The sequence below is a fragment of the Cavia porcellus genome, unplaced genomic scaffold (assembly GCF_034190915.1).
Source record: "Cavia porcellus strain 051 isolate PalLab524CR breed Dunkin Hartley unplaced genomic scaffold, mCavPor4.1 scaffold_6, whole genome shotgun sequence".
Classification (NCBI taxonomy): Eukaryota; Metazoa; Chordata; class Mammalia; order Rodentia; family Caviidae; genus Cavia; species Cavia porcellus.
The window spans coordinates 55,566,688-55,591,062 of NW_026947489.1; the positions used below are offsets into that span (position 1 = coordinate 55,566,688).

Here is a 24,375-nt window from a genome sequence, read left to right on the forward strand (position 1 = left end):
GCAATGTATATTATTTCCTTATTACAGGTGAAGAAACTGAGACAGGTGAAATGATATTGCTAAGGCCAAACAATGAGTAAGCACTAGAGTCAAGATTTCCTTTGGGGCCATCCACGTCCAGAACCCCTGCTTATCCAGCCTCTCCAGAAGTCGCTTGTACTATGCAGTATATAGAGGACCAGGAACTCGGGTGTAAAAGAATTTACTAGTAGACAATGAAAGACAAGAGGAACAGCAGGCAAATTTCCAAACAAGGCATTACCCAGTCAAGGAGAGAAACTGGGGTTCTTATAAGGCGACGAAGCATCTGAGTTGGCATGTGTAGATATCTTAGAAATGCATTTTCGAGGGCAACCTGTTCTTTGTTAATCTTTCAGGAGCACCTGTATTGTAGGTAAAATTGCACCTCAGAGTTGCAAGTTGTCAAGGCCTCTTGCTTAGTCCTCAAAAAGTCTCCTTAGATTTCTGTAAGTACCTATTTGTTTTAATTTCCCAGGGAAACATATCACATTAGCTTAGAGAAGGAAAGGATGGTCTTTGTGTTTTCTTTTTCTCATGCTGTGTTTAGTCCTCATTGGTGTAGTATCTTATGATTGTCCAGTGCATGCTGGGCACAAATACATTGTCCAAGAAGTCTGGTGCTAAGAATGCTAATCCTTGTGTCACAATAACCACATTGTGGAAAGATGATTCCGTAGCCATGCAGAGAGTGCGTTGGAGTGAAAGCAGAGGCAGGGAGGTAAACAACGGGCCAACCTAGCTGTCCAGACAAATGCCAATACGGTCCATACTTGAGAGAATTTCTAAGGGATGTGGGGTAAAAAAACAGTGCAGTATAAAAATAATTGAGAACTGGGGATACAACTCAGTGGCACAGTACCTGCCTGGCAAGGGTGAGGTCGTGAGTTTGATTCTCGGTACCAAAAAAAAAAAAAAAGTGAAATTCTGCTTTGGATGTCTGGAAGGATGGTAACCAAAGAGAAAAGGAAGAGACAAGTCAGGAAGAAAAAAGCAGCTGCAGTCTTTGAGGCCAAGTGGCTAAAAATATGACGTTTATTGAAGTTGAGGATTTGGCAAGCAGTTTGGTTTTGTTTTGGGTTGTTTGTTCATTTGAGACAGGATCTTGCTATATAGTTCAGACTGGACCTGGACTCACTATGCAGGCTGGCCTTGAACACAGCAATCCTCCTGTCTGCCCCTTTAGTACTGGGTTGACAAGTATGCACTATTATACTCAGCTCTCCACCCCAACTTCCTCTTCCTCACTCTTTCTTCTGGGTGAGGGATCATTGTGATGCTCTGGGGGCCCCATTTTAGGCTAAGTTAGAAATACAGTAGAGTTACGGTGTCATGGGATACAGCTACAGTGTTTCCATGCATAATTCGCACTAGCCATCCTAGCTCAGAAAATGTGTTATACTACACACACACACACACACACACTCAGACACACCCAATTGTATAAACTTGAGATACCACAAAACCTAGATGTATCCCTGCATAGCGCTAGAGATATTGACACAGACAACAACTGAGACTGACAAGACGGCACAAGAAAAGTCTATCAAGAAAATGCTGACCAAAAATGGAAATTTCAGGAATTCATTTAAGCCTTGGTTAGCAGAGAGCCAGAGGGGGAAAAGGTTTTCAAAGTGCCCTGAAGGCTCTGGAATTTGAGGGCCAGAGGACGAGTAATTCTACGATAGAGAGGTAGGCAGCAGTAGATTCAAGTGCAGAAGAGATACTACTGAACTTAGTAAGTAGGTGGTAATGGGCTGAGGAGTCTCTGCGAGGTACAAAATTGGAGGCTATGAATGTAAACAACTTTTTAAAGAAATAAATACCATTTTCTATGTTCAGTATCCTGCTTAGTACTTGGGCTAATTGATTTTATGTATCAGGCTGACTGGGCCACAGTGCCTGGATATATGCTCAAACACTATTCTGAGTGTTTCTGGGAGTGTGTTTTTGAATGAGACTAACACTTCTTGGTAGACTTTGAATAAAAATGACTGCCATTCTCGATGTGGGTGGGCCTCATCCCATCAGTTGAAGGCCTTACTAAAACTGAGACTGTGATTTCTGAGCAAGAAGGAATCCAGTCAGCCTCATGGCTTTCAGACTTGTCTTGCAGTGTTGGCTCTTCTCTGAGTATCCAGGCTGACAAACTTCCTGCAGATTCTGGACTTGCCAGTCTTCATAACTATATGTCAATTCTTCAACATAAATATATGTCTATTATATATATAAATATAATCTATCCAGCCAGCTAGCCATTCATTCATCCATCTACTACCCATCCATCCATTCATCCAGCTATCCATATATCCACCCATTTATCCACCTATCCATCTATCATCTGTCCACCCATCCATCCATCCATCCATCCATTCCTATTGGTTTTGTTTCTTTGGAGAACCCTAACAAACACAGTCCTATAGGGATACAAACCTATTTAATAATATATTCAAGAAACTTATTCAACACAAGAAGAGGAATAGAATTCACATCCAGTAAAAAAGAAGAAAAAGATTCATTAGAGAGGTTGCATTCAAGGTATCTCAGAAGAGTGCACTTTATTGTGGTTATCAGTAGCTGGGGAAGATCAACTTATACAGAAGGTGTGGTTGGATGAGCAAATATATGGGGACTTCTACTTACAAGAAGACAGAGGGACTGAACCATTAGGACCAAAGTAGAGATGTTTCAAAGTTAGGAATAAGGTGTTTGTGATATTTTCAGTAGGAAACAGAACTGTTTGGGCCTGCCAGTGAAATGAGGAGGTTTCATAATCCACAAATCCCTACTCATGCATGAGTTGGCTTCCAACCATCCTTTTATCACCTATGTGCCAGGTGCTATGGTCAATACAGGAGATATTTTAACAAAAGACAGAGCCTCTGAAATCAAAGAGCTCACAATCAAGTAGGTGGTTGGAGGTAGAGAAAGGAACGATTTAAATACAATAAGATAAACTCTTCATAAGAGTAATCTCTTAACGCAAGAGTATCAAAAAAGAAAAAGAAGTCAGGCATGGTGGTACATGCCTGTAATCCCAACATTCAGGAGGCTGAGGCAGGGGGACTGCTATGACTTCAAGGCCAGCCTGGGCTACATAGAAGACCCTGTCTTCATCAAACAAACAAAAACTATAAGGACACCTAATTCAGATAGAGATAAGGATGGTTGAGGTATGGAGCGTCATGGCAAGCTTCCTAAAAGAAGCAATTGTGGAAGACCATTCTGGTATAATTTCTCAGAGATCATGTTGAGCCATTTGAAAATGAACTGCAATCTCATTTGACACAATCCACTAGCATGAGATGATGGTATTTAGGTTCCCCAGGGCAGATCTCAAAATTATTTAATCAATGACTATTTTAACAGTAGTATTTCCTCAGTTCCAAAATAAGAGGTCTAGAATAGGTAATAAGCAAAATCTGAAATTTGATTCTATTAAAATTTTTAAAGCTTCCCACCTCTTTTCCTGAATTCCCATATTTTCCTTAAGGCCCTCTTTCTAAGGGTGCTGGCCTAAGGCCTTCCGGCCTGCCCCAAAGCCCTCGATGTTTCTGCCAAACAGTGGACCCAAAACTTTCCATTTTCAGGTGTTACTGATCTGTTTGAGAGCCCATCTTATTTAACTAGTTAATGCTCCCATGGGAAGCCTCACCGAGCCCTCCTACCCACATGCAGCTGTTTTAAGAAATGATCTGTAGGAATCTCTTGTACAATTCAAGGCAGGAAAAACCAAGCCTTAGTGTATTTACTTGATGCTATAATTTAATAGAAGCCAAGCATTGACATCCCCATCCCAATCCAAAAAAAATTGACACAGTGTCTTCTAAGTCGCTAAATTGCTCATGCTGGACTCAAACTTGCAACCCTCTTGCCCTAGCCTCCCTGGTGACTGGGATTATAGGTGTGCCACCCCCACGCCTGGTTGAAGTGCAAGAAATCTCAGTATTATTTTATCTCTTTCCTGCTTCTTTTGAAATACTCACCTGGTTGATCTCTTCTGGTAGTTTTAATGTATTTGTAATTATTTTTCAAAGAGGAACTAGTTTTCTAAAAAATCACAAATCATGTGTATTTCATGATTTAGACTAAATAAACTCATTTAAAAATCTGGAATCCAGTTCACACTGGAGCCCTGGGTAAGAAGAGACTCTGTCAGATCTGGACAGCCCACAGACTCAGGAGAAAGTCTACCAAGTATGGCTCTGTCACCACAGAAAAAGAAACTCCACCAAGCTGAGGGGGTGACTTGGCCTCATGCACCTACTGTGCAGGCCTCCTGGTGAAAGCACAGGAAGAACTACTCAGACCCTTTGGTCCATTTTGCCGAATTTTCCAAGAAATGGCCAAGAGATGGCTGTAAAGCAAGGGCCAAAGCTTGAAGATAAGGCAGAAAATGGTCATACTGGCCAGGCCAGGGAGACTGGAACTCACATTCCTCTCAAATAAGATAAAAAAGGAAAGAAAACCGATCCCAGTGGCTAGAAAGACCACTGTCTGCCTTCTTCCTGTTTTATTCTAAGCATTAAGGATCAAAAGTGAACCCCCAAGCCTCTACCAGATACCAAAAAAAAAAAAAAAAAAAAAGGTGAAATGTAGTCTGCACATTCAGCCAAAGATTAACAAGATGAATAGAAAGCAACCAAGCTAGAGGAAAAATATTTATAAGACAGTGCTGTAAATTGGCCATGGTGGCACATACTTACAATCCCAGCACTCTGAAGATGAGCCTGTTTCAATATAAAAAATAAAAAAGAGCTTGGGGGCAGGGCATGTAGGGATTTAGCTCAGCAGTACAAGCACTTGACTGGCAAGTGCAAGGACATGAGTTCAATCCCTGGTACCAAAAAGAAAAAAAGAAAGAAAAAAAAAAGAGCTGGGGATATGGCTCTTTGTAAAGTCTCAGGGTTTAGTCCCCAGTACCACAAAATAATTTTTTCAAGGACACACTGTTGCACACCATGTCCAGGGCAGATGTAAAAGCAGGAATGATGTCCTGGTAGGCAAAGGGCTCCAGGAATAAGAATGCACTGGAAAATGAAGAGGCAGAGGAGGCACAAAAATAAGAAGTTTGAAAAATAAACAGCTGTACTTAATATGTGTATACTTAGGCAATGGCTTTGCTAAGAAGGTAAATTCAAGCACAGCTCAACATTAGCTTTGCTACACTTTGCAGAGAAAATACTTTTTAAAAAATGCAGGTTGTAGCTTTGTGAGGGGTCGCTACATCCGATCAGATTTTAAAGCTTCTGATGTGAAGGCTCTTAAACATTTAAATGGTTTCTTTAGTTTTTTAACTTACTTATTCATGGTAGCTCAGCAAAGTTGTAGGAATTAGCATCAGTAATACATTTTGGATTTTTCAGGACATTGCACTTTGTATGCTTTTTAAAATTCTGTAATACTCTGGATATGGTGAAACACACCTGTAATCCCAGCACTTGGCTGAAGCAGGAGGTTTGCCAGGAGTTGAGGCCAGTCTGGACTACACAATGGGTTCAAGGCCAGCCATTCCCTTTGCCGCATCTTCATACAGCTAATGTTTTATCTCTAATTAAGTTGACTTTAACAATAGTGAAGATAGTAATTTGAGTTCGTGTATAAACCAAGGATACCTAAATCTAAAGCTTGAGATTGTCCAACTACATCATACTGTTTTAGACAGGTAAAGTTAAATTTTATTACATTGGTTTTGCCCTAATATTCTCATAGTCCTTGGAGACTGTGTTAAACTTTCGATTGTGACATCAAATTAAGCAGGTTTTTTTTGTTGTTTTGTTTTGTTTTTTGTCTTTTTGAGACAGGGTCTCACTATGCAGTTCAGACTGGCCTTGAGCTCACTTTATAGCCCAGGTTGGTCTTGAACTTGCAATGATCGTCCTGCCTCAGCCTCCCAAGTGCTGGGATTACAGCCATGAGCCACCACGCCCAGCTAAAATTAAGCAGTTTGAAATCTCCCAAACTCCATGTTATCTCCTATCCTCAGTTTTGAGGAGACAGGCGAGAAAAACAGAAGGGGTTGTGAAGTGGAAAGAAGGCAAAGGAGCTCGTCCGTGGCGATCAGGAAAGTTACTTGCTAGGAGTAGAAGCAACACGGCTGTGAAGAAGATGGAACAGATGGAATCATCTAGCTGCTGAGAACAGCAATGCAGAGTGGCGAGAGCCAAGAGCCAGAAAATAGAGGCAAGGAGAAGTGGAGCATTTGGAGTCAGTGGACTAAATATTTGCACTGAACACAGAGGGTAAAGGAAATAACCAATAAAAGGACATTTGACCCATTGTGCTTTCATATTAGGCTGTGGGAGCCACAGAAAAGCTGAAATTGAAGGAAACGAGTTTAAATAAATACATAAATAAGTAGGTATCTGAAGAGCACACAGGTTCCAGGGCAAAGAAATCAGGTTATTGAAAATAAAAGCCTGTACAAACAGTGGAAAGTACCTTCCACAGGAACAAAAATTTCATTTATCCTGTCCACAAAAAAAGTCTGTCCCTTGACTCGCTGTCATTTAGGAGTGTACATTACAAATCGAGAACTTTAAAACTGCGCACATCAGAAGATTACACAAGAGAAACCCAGCTACTCAGAAGTAGGATTGACCCTGGGGGTGGCTCCCTCCTTGGCCCGTAGGTTTCTGCCCTAAAGTGGCACCTGGATCTCGGCTTAGAGAAAACAGAAAGTTACATCTACCACTTTTTGCTAAAATGATGTACTAATCTGAAGTCTTTTCTTGCTGGCTCCTGGAACTCAGCCTGGGTACTAAATAGCTGTCTCTAGCTAGGTGTGGGGTGAGGCTATTTGTCCAGTCCCGTCCTCATGGGAAGCCCAAGCAGCTGGTGGTGCTGCCTAAATTTGCATCTCATTTTAACATCCTATGTACCCAATAACAACAGCCTGTTTTCAACCGGGCAACTTCCAAGTCCACATGAAAACAATACTATTTAACAGCCACCGCTCCAGGCATCTAACATGCAATCAAAGCCCGATTCTGTTCTCAATTTGTCCTCACAGACACTGAGGGGAAAGTGAATTTTTGTCAAAACTTGTCCAAATGAGTCGATTAAAACGTCTGGAAGAAGGAAATCAGTTTGATTTCAGAGACCATTGAAAAGGCACGCAGTTACGTTAAGCTTTCCGCGCTGGCCCCTGCCTTGGAAGTGGAGGAAGGGTCAGAATCCGCCTGCAGGCTTCCCTGGCGTCCGCACTCATTTCGGGGCGACCTGCGCGGCCGGCGCTAGCTTCATCGGCGAGCTGAGAGGCTGCCTCGGTTTCCCTCGGGCGCGGGAGGCCCATGGCCGGGGTCACCGCGTCGTGGGGCGTGGGGCGGGGTGGCGCCCCCTCCCTCGGGGCGTTTCGGGAAGTTTCTCTCGATTCCGAAGCCCCCAGCGCAGGCAGGAGCTCGGCCCGGCCGCGAGGTCCCAAGTGGCGGGAACCTGGGGCTTCTGCGCCGACCGTAAAACCCGGTTGAGGGTCAGGCCGCGTTTGGAGGACACTGGACAAGGGCTTGCAGGTAGACCCAGTCGCGCGAGTCGGGGCCGGCCGGTCGCTGAGGCAGGAGGGTTCCGGCCCCTCCCGCGCCTCGGGCGAGCGGCGCCATGGCGGCGACGGTTTCCCGGCTCCCCCGCCTCGGACGCCCATGGCGGTGCGCGCCCGCCTTCCCCGTCCGCGTTGGCCGGCGGTCGGCGGAGCCGGTGAGGCCGGGAGGCGGAGAGCGCGGGTCGCGCGGAGGGCGGAGGAGCGCGGGCGGGAGGGGCCGGCGGCAGCTGCGGCGGCAGCGGCGGCGGGCGGGGAGGAGGCGGGGGCGGGCGCCGAGGCGCACGCAGCTCCAGGCGGGGCTGCCCGGGCGGCGCAGGGACGCGGCCAGACCTCAGTGGGACGGGGCTCAGAGGGGCCCGGGCCCAGCTAGCGGGGGACGTGTCGCCCGAGCCTACGGGGCGACCGGGAGATGCGGGTGAGTGGCGGCGGCCTCCGGGCCTGAGGGGAGCGGGAGGCGACGGCGCAGGCCCGGCCCAAGCCGCGGTGTCGCAGTGACGGGGGCCGCGGCGGCCGGGCGCAGGCGCCGGGCGAGGCCTGAGGCGAGCGCCACAGCCGGGAGGAATGGCGGCCGGGACTCGGGGACTCGTGGGCGGAGGGGCGAGCGAGCGAGCGCGGCCCGGCCTGAGTCACCGCGGCTCGGGACATGCTCTGGCGGCGGCCAGGCCCGGGTGCGCACCGGGAAAAGGCCCGACTCATCGCGCGCGGGGCGGCGGCCTGGTGGCGCGGGCCAGGCCCGGAGCGGCTGGGCAGAGTGGCCTGGCCGGTGCCTCGCCTCATGCGGCCACCCCGCGGGACGCCCGGCCGCGCTCGCCCTTCGACCCCGGCCCGCTCGGGTCGCGCTCGTCCCCTGGGGTCGCTTTAAGCCTCCGGACGCGTGCTCTGCGGGAGCCCCGGGCTCGAGCGCTCCCTCCGGCTTTCCGGTCCCTGGCGTTCGGGTTCCCCGCTCGCATTGTTGCGCCGGTGCAGGGGTCACAGTGGTCTTTTCAGGCCGTTCTTTTGGGGACCGGGCCGGGGTGGGGGGTGGAGGAGCGGGCAAGGATGCGGATGAGGTGGCCCCTACCGAACCGAACTCCCGGCGCCCGCCAGTGCTCGCGAGTCGGCCTGGGCCCGGCGCTGCGGCCTCGGCGGGTCCCCGGCCCCGCGGGAGCGCGCTCCCCAACCCCGGAGGTAACTGGGCGCCCGGCCAGGCTGCAGGGAGTCAGGGTCCCTTTGCGCGGGGGCCGCGCGTCTCGGCTCCTAAGGTTTGTTGTGATCCGCAAGCCCTCAGTTTCTGTCACCCGTGCAGTGTAGTGTAGTGTAGACTAAAGACCGGAGTTCTTGCGTACATTTCTTGAGATTAATCCCCAAACTTAAGGGCTCTCCCTCTCTGTCTCTTTCTCTGTAAAAGCGCAAATACTTAATTGCAGACAACCTATAATTACTGTATTTATTTGCTTTGGGCAATTGCTCTTTGCTGCAGTGGCATTAAAATAGTCAAAAGTTAAGAAGACTAAGTGGTCACATGGTTTTTGATGCGCGCTGAGCAGGATGGTGAAGAGGAACTAAGTTGTCTTTAAGCCACGAGGTTCTAGGACTTAAGCGTTTGTGTTGGGCTCTTTAAGTTTAGCACTTAGTTTTTGGGGTGTACTCCAGAAAGTACTGGATTTTCTGAAGTTTTACGTGTTTTATGTAGCTAACTGTATATTTAAAAAGTAAAAGTCTGTCCTTTTTAAAAAATTAGGTTATGAGATTTTTGTTTCAAAAGGTTTAGAGCTCTCAGAAAACTCATTTCCTTGAATATTATGTTCGCAATTTTCCAGTGAAGTAGTTGCATTGCATTTCAAATTCCAAAGCATGCAAACACAAGATTGGCTTGCTTTTAATCTATTATGCCCATTTTTGGAGGTTTCAGGAGAGTGTGCCATAAGCTTGAGAGGAATGGCTGAATTGCTTTCTAAAAATGTTAAGCTTTTTCTCATTGGCATCATCTTAAAAAAAATTAAGATACCTTCGGGTTTTGGTTTGCTTTGTTTGTAGGACGCAGAACATCCTGCCTACTAGAAAAGCACACTACCACTGCACTAACTCCTCAGACCTTTTATTTTATTTTGAGGCAGTAAGTTGCCCAGGTTGGCCTGGAACTTGTGGATCTCCTGTCTTAGGTTCTCAAGTAGCTGGGATTACAGGCGTCCACTGCCATGCCAAGCTGGGGCTTTTCAGGGAACAATGTATAAAATCCATCCTCCCTCCCTGAGAACTACATGTTCACTCAGGGCCTTGCAGGCCTGGCTCCCTTTCCTGATGTGCTGTGATTGGTATCCTTAAAAGATGCTGCATGGGTCCCTTTGCTCTTTACTGCTACTTTCCAGCTGTGATTCACTTAGTCTTGATTCTCAGTGCAGCCTTATTTCCCATAGGTTAGACTGGGAATACATTGAGGACAGGGTTTTTGTTGTTTCTTTGTTTCTATCCCAAAAGAAACATAGAACTTGGTCATTGAGAAACCTCAGTTATGGTTAGGATGAATGAATTTTGTGCGATAATTCTAATTTAATCACAGTGTTTGACCACTTGCTCTGATTTTGGTTATAGGAAATATAGAAAATATCTAAAGTTGTTAAGAGTGCAAGTTTATGATGATTATTACTATGTTGTGTGCCTCTTGTAAGTAAGATCTTTTTTTTTTGAGTCAGGCTTTCACTGGTAGTTCAAGCTGGCCTTGAGTTCACTGTGCCGCCCAGCCATCCTCCAAACTCACAGTGATCCTGCTCTCCTGCCTCAGCCTCCTGAGTGTTAGAATTACAGGCATGCACCACCATGCCTACCTTGTCATCTTTTTCATGCCTTGTTTACCAACACCACCCCACCTCCATGTCTGGTTACAGGGCCCTAGCAGAAGAATATTCAGGAAATCCAGGAAAGTGTCAAGAAAACAAAACTAATTTAAAGGTGTAGATTTTTAAATTTCTTGTGTGTATTTGCTTTTTTCAAACAAGAGTGCCTCCCACCCTCAAGGATCACTGCTTTGCCTTTGAGGTGAAGCAGTTTGGCAGTGAGGTTCATTTCCCTGGGCCAACCCAGGTATGACAGGACCAAGAAGGCTTTCTCTGGGCCACAACTGTCTCTTCATTTTCAGTGTACCCCAGGGTCCCTTCCTCTCAGCATGGAAAATTAAAATGAACACACTTAAAACTGAAGAGCTATCTACTTGCTGTTCCTCATCTTTAAAAATGAAGACTCCCAGAACTTAGGTTTTTGTGTTTGTGTGTTCCTTCCAGTTTTGACCCTCTACAGATTCCAAAACATGGCCTTCTGTCCTTAGTGGTGGGGTCAATCTAGGGTGAAGTCAGTCTTTTGAAGACCAGAGGCTTCATTCTGAACTTCTTCTATGTATGTCAGTGGAGAAGGGTGTTAACCATTTAAGAACCAGTTGTAAGTTCACTTTGTCTTTTTAAAAGCATCCAGTAGTGTATCAGTAAGGTAGGTTTCTTTTGTGATGCTTCAAAACGAAGACATTACATGAAGAATAAATCAAATTTGGAAAAAATCTTTTTTTAAGTTTATTCTGTTACTGAGGACTTTTATGATTTGTACCTTTACTAATACATACTGCAAACATTTATTGTAACATTGGATGGCTTTAATTTTTTTATTCACAGGTGTGTTTTCTGGCTTCTTAAAATGCTAAAGGCATTTAACTTAGATTGATGTCATTTTGTTTTTGTGACATGTAGTCTAGTTCAAGCTTAACTTTTCTGGGCTTGTATCTCCTCATTTGTAAAATGAGACAGTTTAATGTTTAACACATTCAGGAAGGGACCATGATTTGTGTGTGTCTGCCATGCGGCTATGAACCACTACTGTTACATGTATGACTGTCCTATGGGGCGATGCAGGACCTTACCCTCAGGTGGTACAGTTATGGATGTACCCCTGGTGGTTCAGGCCAGCAAGTACTTGTTAAGATCTGTTTAGGCCCTCAGAGTGTGTAGATTCCATGGGCATGTCATCAGTTTTTAGCATGAACCAGCACAGGGTGGAAAAAACTACCTATGGAATATATCATATCATGTACATGGGTTTTTTGATTGGTTGGTTGGTTGATTGATTGATTGTCTTTTGTTTTTCGGAGACGGAATCTCACTGTGTGGCCCAGGCTAACTATCCTGCTGCTGCCTTCCAAGTGCTTCCAAGTTCCAGGTGGGCATCACCAACCCCTGGCTTTCTATTCATGTTTTGCAAGCAGGGTTTTAAAATTGAAGTACACAGCTCTAATCCCAGCATTCAGGAGGCTGAAGCAGAAGGATCACCAAAAGTTTGAGGGAAGCCTAAACTACCTATCTAGCGAGACCCTGTCTGGAAAAAAAATGGGAAGTTTAATAATGATTTTAATTTTTCTTTTGGAAGCTTGGACCAGGTAAGCACAGTTCTGCCCTCTTTGCTTTCCATTCCACTTTTCAGCATGATTGCCAACCTCTCTGCCTCTTCTCCTTTTCCCCATCCTGTGTCCTGCAGCTCAGGTGTCACCATGTCTAGAAAGCTGGCACTGTTATCCTATCTGGGTTAGAGTCTTGAGGCTCCCAAGATGTCCTGCTCCAGAGAACAGCCTCCACACTCAACCTTCTGATTGTTCTTGGTTTCTCCTAGATACTGACCTGAAGGACAGGGAGTGTCTGGGCCCAGGTCCTAGCGCACAGCTTTATCAGCGTTTGTGCTGCCCCCACCCCTGCCAGTCTCCACAGAGCCCTGTGAGTATAGGTGTCTCTGATGAGCACTTATAAAACAAGGGAAGCCCGAGTTTGATAGAGTGAGACCGCAATCAGACAGTAACCTGGATCTTGAGCTTTTACCAGATAGTGCTCCACCTGAGTGTTTAGACCAGGAAAGATTTACATGCAGATGCTTCCGGATGGCTGACAGTTCCTGCAGAGTTCAGTCATGAGAACTATGACTACCAAGAATGAGCTTATTCTTCTCTTTTAGTAAACAGGGATGGGGAGTAATTAGGCACTGATGGCATAGACAATAGTTCAGGAACTTCAGGGCTGTTGTTAAATTGGGTGTGATGTAGTGACTCATTGGCCTTGCAAAAATTTGTAAAACCATTTAAGACTGCTCAAATCTAACAAGCTGCAATTTTTGAAAAGATCTGTGTCATATAAATACTTCAGAAAATATCATATAATGTGCACAGCCATTTATGTATGTATGTACTTTGTACATTGGTCAAAGTATTTAGAACAGTCAAGTGGTTTTAACTTTTTAGGAAAAAACTTTTTAGGGCTGTGAACTTAGCTGCTTTTATAAAGATTCATTTGGTTACTTCATATGTAATAAAATTTACATATAGTAAAATCCTGTAAATAGTTAAACAAGTGAAAACTGCAGATTTACTTTTTGTGCTATAAAAAGAAGGCTTATAAAACAATTTAAAAGCCCCTGTAGATAGAAGTAGGCAAACTGATACAAGCAGCAGGAAACATGAAAAAATTGCAACTTCATTAGTAGTGCTCCCAGAAATGCAAATCTGTAGTATACATTTTTTTTGCATAGATTAAAAAACAAACTACTTCTGTTAAATATGGAGAAATAAGCCCACTTGTTGCTGGAAAGAGTAATTAAATATGATTTTTAATGAGCAAAATATATAACAAACTTACAAAATAATGTCACATACTTTGAAATAGCTAATCTAGTAGGGATTTTTGAAAATATAAAAAAGTATTTAGTAGATTATTGATCAACCAGGAGTGTGGTATTGGTTAATACACCCCTGGTTGTACATTTGTTTGCAGGCTATTTCAGTTTTGGGTAGTTGTTTCAGTGTTTAGGTGAATCTTTGCTTTTCTATAATGCTGTATTTAATGAGAAGTAGTATGGCAGAAACACTATAAAACAGTATATGATATTTTTTGGCACTGAGTATATGTATTTTTAGAAAAGGTTATAAACTAAAATGTGATTATCTTTGAGTAGTGGGAGCAGAGTTTATTTTTGTGGTTGATTTTTTTTTTTTTTTTTTTTTAATTTGTTTCATTTTGTTTTGCTTTTTTGTTTTTTCTCTGATTCCTGCAGTGCACATACATTTAGGAGACAGTGGATTAATGTCTTGGGCAACGCTGGGAACCCAGGATCTTGTACCTGGTAGGCAAGCACAACCCCACGCCCAGAGACCCCATCGGTGGGCTCATATATAGAAACAAAAATCCCAAGAAATCAGAAGCAGAGGACCCATCACAAGGAAGAAGACTGCTTGTTTAATGCTGAAGTTAGTGCTTGCTGTGCCTGTGGCTCCCTTGCAGGCGTGCCCAGTTCTCCTGGCTGATCTTCCCATTCCTATTATAATCCTCATTTGTAATCATACTGTAACCTCCTCACACTGTAATACGACAGATACTTCAGGTCTCTCCTACCAAATTGTCTTAATCTCTTGAAAAGTCATTACTAGTTTCATATTTTGTATTTACTAGTAATTCAGAGTGTTGAGTTGCCTTCAGGGTGTTAGCTTCCATTTTTTGATCCTACTGGGATTTTTCTGTTCTTTGTGTTTGGTTTATAACTCCTAGTGACAGTAGATAGATTTTTTTGTTTGTTTGTTTGTTTGTTTTTGTACTGGGGATTAAACTCCATCTCATGCTTGCCAGACAGGCACTTGACGGCCAAGCTAAATCCTCAGGCCAGTAGACACAGTTTCATTGAATGTTTAAACTTCATATCATTATGTTTAAGAATTAGGAAAAATAAGTTACTCTGGCTGTTTGTGCTACAGCTTGGTAAATTGAAAGATCAGTTATTTAAGTATCCTAAATTGTATAAATTAGGAATACCACTGGAATTAGGAGAAAACAGATGTACAGGCTTATGCTGCCAGTTGCCAGGGTGTCTGTATAGAAATTAACTTACAGCATGCTAACTAAAATCGTTGGTTGCACCCGAAAGTCAGAATGTGGAAGAGGGGCCAGAAGGCAGCGGCCTTCCATGGGGTGGAAGGAAGCCTGCTCTGGTGCAGCTGCAAGAAAGGCTTAGAATCTTGCGCAGAGCAGACACCTCAGTCCCAAGTGGGACCCCAGGAGTGGATGCTGAGGCTAGGCCGTTTCCCCTTCCAAACTCCAAACCTGTTTTTGAAAGGTAAGAGGTTTTGGTTGCGTGAGGAAGGGAAAATCAGAGTGATTCCTGTCTCCTGTTCACAGGTTCATTTTATACATGGTAGCAGCAGTCAGTGTTCAGCACTGAGTGCAGCACATGCTGAAGGCCTGCTGAACGTGTTTTGTGACCTAATTGCTTCTGGACCTCAGCTTTCTGCTGCTTGGAGGCACCTCACTTTGGACAGGAATCTTTGTTCTGTTTGATAGTAGACCTTGAAGTGTAGCATAGGAATGTATAACATCAGTCACGAGATGGTACTGAACTTTCAGTCTCCTTTTGACACAGTGATGAAAGGCAAGCTGGGTTTGATGTGGAGAATGGGTCACTCCCAACAAGAGACCCAAAGAGGGGAGGTCTAGGTGTGCAGAAGACTGGCTTAGTTGATTAAACAGTTTTGCTGGCGTTAGCCCTTGGTGATAGCTTTGTGCATGTTCTGGCTGTCCTGTCCATATTCTTGTGCAGTGAGATACCAGGTCATTGTGTCTTTATTCATGCCTTCCGCTTGACCCTGTCTGTGTTCTCAGCATTCCCTCTGTGGTCTGGGATCTGCTGTGGCACCCCTTCTGTACCATCTCCACACTCAGACCTGGGAGCATGGGGGACGAAGTGGGGTGGGTTTTGTTCCCATCCCTCAGCCTTCGCCTCAGCAATCTCTGCTAGTCTTCATGAGCTTGACACCTAAGTATGTGACTGTGTGCCATACTTCTCTCTTTCGTTGGCTCTGCTGTGCTCCTTACTTGCAAATAGCTGGATGTTGCTTCAGGTATCTCTCTTGGTTCTTCAAACTTGGACTTCAAATTTCAAATCATAAAAATTGAGTTTCAGTAATGAAGCAGCCAACATGGAAAGTCTCTTAACTTTGTGATTTTACAGCAGTAAATTATAAATGCTAAATTTTATTTAATAAGCCTGATTATAGAAAATGTCAATTAAAGAATTGATTGTAATCAACAAACCATATGTTATGGTAACATTTTGTTTTCAAACTACTGTGTTGTGTAATATCAATGTGCGTTCTGCTTTTTATGGTAAATGTGTGTATGTATATAATTAGGACAATAGATTCCCTTAATATAGTAGTTGTTAGGAAAACAACTTTAAAAAGCATCTTAATGAGTCCTTTGGCAGCAGTGAATGAAACTGGGGGTTATGGTACTGGGGGGTTGAACCTTAAGACCTCAGGTATCCTAGACAAGAGCTTTAGTGCTCAGCTACCTCGGTTCAGTTTTGTTTTGCTTTGCTTTGTTTTGTTTGCACTGGGAATTGAACTCAGGACCTTATACTTGCCAAGCAGGCACTTATGACGCTGAGCTATATCCCCAGCCCTCTTTTCAGTTTTTGAGACAGGGTCTTGCTAAATTGCCTGAGTTGGCCTCCAGCATGCAGCCCTTCTGTGACAGGATCTCACTGTGTAGTTCAGGCTGGTCCTAAACTCACTCTGGTTCCAAGGCTGGCCTCAAACTTGCAACAGTCCTCCTCAGCCTTCCAAGTGCTGGGATTATAGGTGTGTACCACTGTGCCTGGCAAATAAATTTTATTTTAGAAAATTGAATAGTGTTCCAAGTCTTCTGATGTGTCTGTTAGATATGATTTTCTCTCTATGTACTGGAGATTGAACCCAGAGCCTTGACACTGAGCTATATCCCCAGCCCTTTTTCACATTTTTTATTTTTGAGATAGGATCTTGTAAATGGCCCAGGCTGGTCTTGAACTTGTGATCCTCTTGCCTTAGTGTCCAGAGTGCTGGGATTATAGGCATGTGCCATTACATACAGCCTGATGTGAGTTCTTCGTGCTGTGAAAACTGAGGAAAGTCTGGATTTTGATTTCAATGTTACTGCTTTCCCTTTTTAAAAATATTAACTATGTTTAGCTGGGAACATGGATGGTGGTCTTCAAAGTATGCTACTTGCTTACTTTATGAACTCAAAAGCCTTCCTTACAGAAATGTAAGTCAGCGAAGGACATGTGTGAAATCAAGAGCCCTGAATCTTTCATCAGTGCTCTTGTACCAGCCTGGAGCTGAACAGTAAGGACCATGGTACCGTGCAGTGGTAATAATCAGGAAGATTTTAGCATATGGGACTTTCTTTATGCTTTTTCAATTAGCGTGATCATTTCTTGGATAAACTTCATTAGCTATGACACTGCCATTGCACAAAGCTCTTTATGTTTTTCTAAAATATGAATCTTAGCTGTTGCAGAGCTGTAGAGGCACTGCTTTCCAGTGACCCAGCTGGGCTGCTCCTGCATTGCCAGCTCCAGCTCCTGGGGAGGCTTCTGAAGCAGAAGATTGAACCCAGGAGTTGGAGGCCAGTCTGGGTGTGACCAGTGTAGTATGGCAGTGTAGGAGTACCTCCCTCATCTCTCAAAAACTGACCAAAAAAACGATAAAAGAAAAAAACTACCACCTTTATGGTAAACAAACTACAGGCTGTGAGGGAGATTCACTGTTTCACAGCTAAGGAGAAAGGCTCATCTTGGGTTTGGATAGTTCAGTAAAACACCCAAGCAAGCCAGTCACTATGACGCAAGCCTGTCATCCCAGCACTCAGGAGGCTGAGGCAAGAGGATCACCTTGAATTCTAGGCCAGTCTGGACTACTCAGTGAGTCCTTGTCTCGAAGCAAGCAAGCAAAAAAGCAAGTCCAAAATGCTGGAGGGCTTATGTCTGGTTCAAAACCAGCTTGTATTAGTGCTGGCCTGATAAGCAAAAGGTCCTGAGGTCAATTCTTGGAACCAAAACAAAAAGCAGCTTGTAAAATGTGACTTTGTAGTAACCTAGGTTATATTGTATAGATTACTTGGGGGAAGCAAAACAAAAAATGAAAATAAAAAAAGCCTGCTCCAAAGAACAGCCTCTCCTGTGCTCAGGAGACACATTCACATAATCTGCCCAGAGGCTGCATTGCAGCATCTCACCTGAGCGGGGCACCCTGAACTTCACAGTGCCTTCTGTAGCGTGGAGACAGTGGAAGATTGTCTTCAGATCAAAGAGAAACCAGAAAAGCTCCAAATCAAATAGAGAATCAGAGGTACGCCTATCCTTTTCAATCAGTTTTACAGTGAAATGGGGCCTGTGCTTAGATGAACGTAAGTAGGAAGTTGCTAATCAAAATTTTGGAATTCAGGATTAAATTATTTGTCTTAGTACAAAGAACAGAAATGGAAAGATGGAAAGTGTTTTTTTCCCCCCATGCAACCCTACAAAGGCAATCAATAGCTTTATGCTCTTCATAGTGCAGTGACTTTCCAGACCTGTCCTGCAGGGGCTCGTTTTCAAGGCCTGACACCCACCAGCTGTGGGCAGACTGGCCATCATGCACAAGGGACTTTGGGAAACGCGTCTGCTGAACTGAGGTGGAGCTGGTGGAAGGGAGTAGTCCCAGCATTTGAGCATCCCTGGCCATCACAGCTGATGTGCACACAGCTCCCTGGGAGAGAGAGGCTCGCTAACTAATGGTGTGTGACACAATCGCACCTTCTCTGCAGGGTATCCTCTTGCCAGAAGTGGATGTCTTGATTCCATCCTCAGTGGCCTGAAGGTGGACCACTTCCTGCTCCCAGGTATCCTGGTCCTTGAAGATGTACATGATGTGTGCGCACTCGTGTGCATGCACACATCTGCATTGTGAATGCTCATGGTGAGAAGGAAGGGTGTTGTCTGCCAGGATGCAGACTCCCTGCTCTTCTGCTGAAAGGGACATTTGGTAGGAATTTCAGAGGGCGACTGACTGCCTTCATTTCATCCATTAACCAGAGGAATTGTGACATTTTTAGGCAGCATGAATGTACTTCATTTTTACTTTAGAAATAGTGTTATTTTCCTCACTGCAGATAATGAGATACAAACACAGAAGTTAAGAAATCTGCCCAAGCTTACAGTGCTGGCAAGGTTGTGGAGCTGGAATTTCGAAGTCCTGTGGACATCCACGTACATTTATACGTTAGCAGTTTCAAATACAAAATGTGATCCAAATATATGGTGATTATTTTCAGTTTTTAAAATTTATTTACAGTAAACAACTATTTCACACAGCCACTGATTCCCCTCAATACTATCACTTTAGATGTGCGTATCCCATCATTCTCACCATGTTCTTTATGAGGTGTGATTTAAAAAAAAAATATGGTCAGTTCTGAGTACTATGCAGTGGAAAGGCCTGAAAATATTACAGTGCATTCTCATCCACCTTATTCACTAGATCTGGCCCTATGTGACTTCTGGCTCCTCCCCAAAGTCTAAAAGACTATGAAAGGTGAATGGCTGTAATCAGTTCAGGACATCCAGGTAACCATGACAGTCCAATTAAATTCACCTTGTGGTCATTTCAGTTAGAACCCCTTAAGTCATTTCTGTAGTAAGGAATGTGTTTTACATAATAACCCAGCACACACAGATGTAACCAGGTAGGAGGGTTGAGCATTCCTAATGTGAAATCTGAACTCCTAACTACTCTAAAGTCTAGCTGGGTATGATATTGCATGCCTGTGGGAGACTGAGGAAAAGGATCTCAAGGTCAAGCCTAGCCTTTGCAACTTGGTGAAATCCTGGCTCAGAGTTTTCATTTTGTTTTGTTTTAATTTTTAAAGGGTTTGGGATGTAGATCAGTTCAAAGGCCCAGGGTTTGTTTACTCATCACAAAAAAGCAAAAACCATAAACACATGAGATTTTTTTTGTGGGCCCACATTAATTGAAGATTATAACCCTGACTTCACGTGACTTGTCATAGTGAAAACATTTATTAAAAATACTATACAAAATTATCCTTGTCCTCTGGGTAAAAACTCTTCATGGGACATAAACGAAGCTCCTTATTCATAAGCAAGTATTACCAAAATCAAAAAAAAAAAAAAAATCTCACTGTTTTTGTTCCCAAGGATTTTAGAGAAGGGATATTCAACTTGTAATGCCTCGCTATGTCCTCTGAGCTCTTTTTTTTACTTATTTGATTTTTTTTTCTGAGCTCTTTTTTTTTTTACTTATTTGATTTTTTTACAGTTTCCTTTGCCATTTGTTAAATTGATTTCATGACCTACACAGTAAAGCCCTCAATTTGAAAAACAGTAGGTAGTATAGATAGATGAGTGTGATCAAATAGAATAGTACTCCTTGCCAAGTGAATGAAAACGCTTGGAAATAAAATATTTGCGAGTACCAATGTAGATCACTGAAGAAAAAGCATTGTGCTGAGACTGAGAATTGAAATTCAGTTCTTAACAGTTAAGATGATTTTATTTGGACAAACTAATCAGTCTAAAACACCTATCAGTTATAACATTTTTGTTTTCTAGAATATTTCATACAAGCAATGCTTGAGGCATCCTCCTTGGAACTCACATGATAATTAAATCAGTAAGAATACAAATGTCGACTAAATTAAAATTTAACTCTGAATTAAATAGTTTTAAGGCTTGGAGTGCTTGTGAAAAGATTTTTAGGATTTAAGAGGATCCTCTTCTATCGATTGTTCAATACCAGGTCTAAAAGAACAAAAACTTTCGGGTTTCCTGAGAAGTTTATAGACAGCTCCATACTTAATAATATCTGATACTTCTTGTAATTCTAAAATAGGGAATGAATTAAATTGGCATATGTAAATGTTTATATAATTAGAAGAACCAAAGATCATAAGGAGAAAACTACTGATACTTATGAAAAAATTTGAAGTTCTACTGATTTCAGGGCTGTGTGTGTGTGTGTGTGTGTGTGTGTGTGTGTGTATCAGGAATCAAACAACCTCATGCTGGCCAGGCAGGCATTTATGCTGCTGAGCTAAATCCCAGTCCTGGGCTCTATTTTTTAATATTTAATTAATTAGATTTTTTTTTTTTTGCCCAGACAGTGTCTCCCTGAGTAGCTCAGGTTGACCTGGAACTTGCATCCATCCTCTTGCCTCAGCCTTCTAAGTGCTGGGTTTACAGGCCTGCATCATCATATTCGGCTACTCTACCAGTTTCTGAAGCAGGAGAGACAGGTAACTTAGAAGCTTGAAAGACATTTGCTTAAGTATCTCTCAAGATTCACATGTGTCCCTAAATTACGCGGAGGAAGTAATCCTCAGTATTTGTATAGCCCATGTATTGTGCCAAGGTGCCGGGTGCCGGGTGCCGGGTGCTGAGGAGTCAGCTGTGAACAGATGTTGAAGCTGGCAGGAGAGTGGTCTGTGGCCGGGTGGGAGGGTCACTTCCCTTCAGTCTCTTAAGTCAGGGAGCAGAATTTTCTGTTTACAAAGAATGCCATTGGCATCATCATTGATAGATTTTTCTGATTTTTTTTTGTTTTTTGTTTTTTTTTTTGTCTTTTTCGTTTTTATCAGTACCAGGGATCGAACTCACGACTGCCTGCTTGGAAGGCAGGCGCTTATGCCACTGAGCTAAATCCCCAGCCCGATTTTCTGTTTTTGTAGTAACAAGGGTAAAGGTTAAATATACTTAATAAAACACTAGTTATTCAAATAATTAGTAAAAAGGTACAATTTTGAATTATATAAGGAAAAATATTAGTATTAAGTATTAGCATTTTGTGTACAAATATTTTCTACCTTGTAAAATACTAGCGTGTTTGATAAGTGCAATGTAGAAATCAAAAGTGAGCTTCTAGGCAGGTGCCACGGTATACACTTAGAATCCTAGAAGTCTGGGAGGCTGAGGCAGGAGGCTGGCAAGTTCAGGCCCAGCACGGACAATAGTGACTTGGTGAGATCTTGTCTCCAAATATAATTTTAAAGAAGTTGGGGATGTATCTCAGTGCAGAGATCCTAGGTTCAATCCCTAGTTCTTTTTTTTTTAAATCTTTAAAGAAAGTATTACAAATATTAAATGCATAATCCAGCATTCTAAAAATGTCCTCATATTAATAGGTTTTAACTGTTGTCTGATTGGACTCATGTGAATTAGATGAGTACTAGCTCCTGCCACTCCAGATTTTAGAAGAAAAAAGGCTGTCATTTGGGGAATTCCTGCGTGTAAGGTATAATAAAAGTAGTCATTTTGGGATTTTTTTGGTACCTCATTTACTTTGGTACTCCAGTCTCCTCCACCACATCTTTTTAAAATGTAAAACTTGTTTGTGTTTGTGGTATGCAACATGTTTTAAAATATGTGGTAAGATTATTAATTCAGGCTTACTATGTACAAACCTATCACCTTTCATACGTTTTTGTGGTGAGATCTTGCACTTTTTAAAATTTTAACTATTTTTGTATACGTGTGTGTATATACATACATACATTGTTTCTTTCAACTTCTCACACTGGTAGATGACATGATGTTCACACATGTCTTGTTTATTTCATTAATGAGTATGGTCTCAAGTTGCATCCATTTACCTATAAAAAGTATCCTTCTTTATGGCTGAGTAATATGCTCTTGTATAAAAATATCTCATCTTTTTTATTTATTCCTCAGTCAGTAGGCATTTAGATTGTTTCCAAATCTGGCTATTACAAATTGTGTTGATACAAACATGAGTACATATATATCACTGTGGTATGATGTATTTAATTCTTCTGGGAAGATACCCGGAAGGGGAATTCAGTTGGATCAAATGAGACCTCTAGGCCTAGTTTTTTGAGGAATCTCCACAATGATATCCACAGTGGATGCACCAGGCTGTATTCCCACCAACAGTGGAGAAGGGTTCCCTTTCCCCACATCCCACCTGGCATTTATTATTGATTGATTTCTTGATAATAGTCATTCTTTCCAGAGTGAAGTGGAATCTTAGTGCTGTTTTAATTTGCATCTCTCGAATGCCCAGTGACATTGAATATTTTTTCACATATTTATTTGCTGTTTGTATTTCTTCATCGAGAAGTGTGTGTTCATCTCAGATGCTGATTTTTGGATTTAAATCTGTATGGGAAGATTTTTTTTTTTTTTTTTTTTTTTTAGTTCTTTATATGTTTTCTATAGTAATCCTCTGAGGAACAGCTGGCAAACATTTTCTTCCATGTTGTGGGTTGTCTTTGCACCCTGTTGGTGGTTCTCTTGCTATGCAAAAGCTTTTCTATAGGGTAAAATCCCAGTTGTTAAGTCTTTGCGATAGTTCCTGTGCAGTCAGAGTTTTGTTCATGAAATCTTTGCCTATACCAATGTCTTCAAGAGTTTTACCTACTGTCTTCCGGCAGATTTAATATTTCGGTTTTAACTTTAAGATCTTTGATCCAGTCTCATTTTAGCTTAGTCATGGTTAAAGATATGGATTCAGTTTTAATCTTTGGCATGTTTAGAGCTAGTTTTCCCAGCACCATTTATTAAAGAGGCTGTCTTCAGTGAATGTGTTTGACATTTTTGTCAAAGATAAAGTGGTTTGGTGTATCTAGAGTTGTTTCTGCATCTTCTAATCTGTTACATTGATTTTTTTTTTTTAAGTCTTTTTTTTGAGATGAGGTTTTGCTATGCAGTTCGGGCTGGCCTTGAGCTCACTTTGTAGCCCAGGCTGGTCTCAAACTCGCAAGGATCCTCCCACCTCAGCCTCCCGAGTGCCCGGCTTTACATTGATTTTTTTTTTGGGGGGGGGCCAGTATCATACTGTTTTTATCACAGTAGTTTTATAGTGTAATTTCAAGTCGGGGATTGTGATGCTCCTGTCTTATTTTTGTTGCCCAGGATTGCCTTTGCTATTCTAGGTCTCTTCTGGTTCCAGATGAACTTTGGGATTGTATTCTCTAATTCTGTGACATATGCTATTGGAATTTTGATTGGGATTGCATTGAATCTGTATAACAGTTTGCAATTATGGCCATTTACACTATTGATTCTTCCTACTCAAGAGCGTGTGCTATCTTTCCGTTTTCTAATAACCTCTTCAATCTCCTTTTTTCAGAGTACTGTAGTTTTTCAATGTGGAGGTGTTTTACCTCCTTTGTTAGATTGATTCGTAGGTATTTCATTTTTTTGGATGCTACTGTGAAAAACTGTTTCCCTAATTTGTCTCTCAGTGAGTTTGTTATTTGTTTAGCAATGCTATTGATTTTTGAGTATTGATTTTGTAAACAGCTGTGTTACTGAATTTGCTCGTTAAATCTAGTAGTTTTTTGGTGGAGTTTTTGGAGTGTTCTGGATCGTGGCACTTTCTTACAAAGCGGGCTTCAAGTCCACAGCTGTGTCATTACTCTTCACTGTCACCATGCCACACACAGATCTCTAGCACTCACTCTCCCTGAACTGGAAACTTCGCACTCCAGCATCTCCACGTCCCTATGTATTCTTGGGTGTGTTTGTTTGTGATTTTTTTTTTTCCCCTTTCCTTTCTCCTTTTGGAGCTGAGAATTGAACCAGGTCTTTCACATTGGGCATATATCTCCAGGCCCTTTTTATATGTTTGATTGTGAGATACAGTCTGGCTAAATTTCCAGGCTGGGCACAAACTTGGAATTCTCCTGCCTCTGCCTCCCAGAGTACTAGGATTACAGGCATACATCATGACACCCACCTTGGTTTTTAAGGATTGCTTCAAACTGAGGAAGCAGAGTTAAAATCCTCTTCATGTAGGACTCACATTGTGCCTTCTTGGTGACTGACTAGCAGTGCCTGCGTACATCTGTTTTTAACTTGCAGCAACTGGCACCTTTCCCCAGTGCCATCACGGTGGTCTGAGTTGGGGCAGGGCAGTGAGAAGCCTGAATGCAGAGTGTGGGCAAGTCAAGGATGAGATATGCACAGAACTCTTCTTCTCTTCCCCCTTTATA

The 24,375-nt window shown here is 42.8% G+C and overlaps 1 protein-coding gene across 7 annotated transcripts in view; it reads left to right on the forward strand.

Moving 5' to 3' along the window:
* The first annotated feature begins 7,265 nt into the window (after positions 1-7,265).
* The window catches only part of Cul1 (cullin 1), an 82,101-nt gene continuing 64,991 nt past the window's right edge, over positions 7,266-24,375 (forward strand). For 2 of the 7 annotated variants that reach the window (XM_005006087.4, XM_063250680.1), the window contains exon 1: positions 7,266-7,529. The gene's annotated coding sequence lies outside the window, so the exon portion shown is untranslated. Of the gene's footprint in view, positions 7,530-7,575; positions 7,711-7,831; positions 7,971-12,181; positions 12,283-13,609; positions 13,679-24,375 lie in introns of those variants that run through there. The other 5 variants (XM_023567534.2, XM_063250679.1, XM_063250681.1 and 2 more) reach the window with 5 other exon arrangements.